Source organism: Limanda limanda, chromosome 15 (assembly GCF_963576545.1).
Source record: "Limanda limanda chromosome 15, fLimLim1.1, whole genome shotgun sequence".
Classification (NCBI taxonomy): Eukaryota; Metazoa; Chordata; class Actinopteri; order Pleuronectiformes; family Pleuronectidae; genus Limanda; species Limanda limanda.
The window spans coordinates 2,195,001-2,197,500 of record NC_083650.1 but is presented as its reverse complement, the minus strand read 5'-3'; positions in this window follow the sequence as shown (position 1 = coordinate 2,197,500).

The following is a 2,500-nucleotide window of genomic DNA, read 5'->3' as shown; positions in this document are numbered from 1 at the left end:
GAAGATCATCAGACACACGTCAGGTAAGAGACATAAGAAAAATCTCTTTCTCTCCAAACCCTCAAAAGGCCCAAAAAATAATATATCAACTGCTGAATCAATTTTCCATTTGACATCCGTGCAACTGTGGCATCTCACCTTTAGCTGGGGCTGTCTGACATTTTCACACAGTCGCTCGGATGAATGCTAATCATCTCCACACAGAGCTGGATTATTCTTTTACAGATGTTATCAAGTCAAAGATGAGCTTCATGTCAAATTTAATAAAAACATATGATTCACTCCCACACGTGCTTTCTTTACATATTTAATAAAGCATTCTCGGGGGCCTGGGCTACAGAGGAAGCTCTAATGATTTTACATTGGCCTGTCATCTGATCAGTGGCCTGTGGCCGGCTCTATTCCCGACTCCAGCATTTTTATTTATATACTTATTTTTGTGCGTGTGTGTGTCAGAGAGAGAGAGAGAGCTTATGAGGATCGACATGGCAGCTTCATAACTCACACAATTCCACAGTGGGTGGTTGTGTTATGATACCGTGTTGCAAACATGACAAATCGCTAACTCACCTCTCGCTAATTGTCCCCAGAGCCTGGAAAACGAGTGCTTGTTGTGAGCTAATTGTCACCCAGAGGGAAAACGCAGACACACACACACATTCACTGGAGGGAGCTGAGGCAAAATGCACACACGCTGTTATTAAAAGAAAATCCATAATAGATTACTGATCACCTGAAAAGCAGAAAAGCTCGAGAGACCCCGAGAGATTCGCCAGCGCTGTGAACACAACGCCATCGGTTCGGATCCATCGAGCCTCAAAGACTCAGCGTAGTTGAGTCTTTGAGGCTCGATGTAGCTGAGGTCAGTTGAACAGTTTCATTTAATTTGTTCACTGGTTTTGAGTCGTCTGAGCTGGTGTGTCCACTGGGAGCTGGAACTGGGAGAAGATGACTCCAACGCTCCAAACAGAAGCATCTACGGCTACATGCAAATCTTAATTCTAGTTCATCACATGTTATAACTGAATGATAATTGTGTTATATCAAAGGAATGATAATGTTCGCTTAGTTTCTAATGTAGAAAAGCATTTTGTGTTTAGAGCCTTTGAGCAAGAACAGGAATTTTCAACACCTAGAAACTAAGTGAAAAATCTACAACTGCAATCTGGTGCAGATTCAAATAAAAATCCACATCTAGTCAATTGAAATGTGGTTTTAAGACATAAAACATATATTTAAATAACGTTGATGACAAAGCATTTGTTCGTTTCCTCTCATTTCACGTTCCCCCGACTTGTCTCCCTCTTTTCTCTGAAGACACAAAGACAGACATTCTGTCATATTCACACATCAAATTTTAATCTTCCAATTTTTCCCTGGATGCAACTGATTGGTTATGAGTCGAAGCAATAACGCCCCCCCCCCCCCCCACACACACACTGAATTATACATGTGCTGAGATTACAACACACACCGCCACGTAAACAATGACAAACACGGAGATGTATGCAAATGAAAACATGTGAAACACTCAGGATGTCCCTCAAAAGAAAGTTGTTTTATTGAATATCCTTTTGTCCGTCTGTTGTTTCTGCTTCAGTCTCTTTCTCTCATTGTTCCTCTCTCTCTTCTGAGTGTACGTGTTGATTCTGACCCTGAGCTGTCCTGCTGTGTGTTCCTCTTAATAAGGCCGTGTGTTGTGTGTCAGAGTGGGAGCGGGTGGAATATGCCGGCGTCTCGCTGCTATTTGCTCTAGATGTGAACCTCTGAGCATCCGTCTGATTCATCAGCTTGTTAGTAATTTGCTCCCGCGGCCCCTCCCACACCGAAGCAATCGTCTAATTAAAGAATAAACAAGAGGTTTTGCTTCTTTTTGTTTTCTTTTCACGTGCTTCAGAAGTTCTTCGGGTGCTCGCCACGTTCCCCTCTTCAGAGACGAGGAATTTCTTCAATGCAAAACGTGCCCCGGCGACATTTAAATAGAGAATTCAGTTTTGAGAGAAGATTTTGTTTCTTTTTTTATCCCCATGACTACCAAAACCACTGTGCAATTATACCCTGCCAGAGCTGTACAGCCGAGTTCTGCACAGATGTTGGTAGAAAGAAACTTTTTCTTCTGTCAACCAGGAAATCTGAGTGTCGACTTCATCTGGAGCACATCTGCATGCAAGGGGGGGCTAGCTGAGAGAGAGAGAGGGTTTGGAGGAAAAGCTTTGCAAAATCTGAAGCTTTAATAAATAAAGCTCTGAAAATGAAAGATCGAAAAGACACAGGGAAGAGTGGAGAGAACCTCAGACACAAACTGAGATCATGCAGATGGAACATTTAACTGCTAAAAACTCTGATATCCCCCCCCCACAGAAGTTGCTAGAGACCAACAACAGAGCGAAGACCGAGGACGAGCATTCAGCGGGAGGACAAAATAATGATGAAGAGCTCAGAACTGCTTATTGTGAATATATGATTTGATCCAAACTTGTCTCCACCGCCACAAAAATGT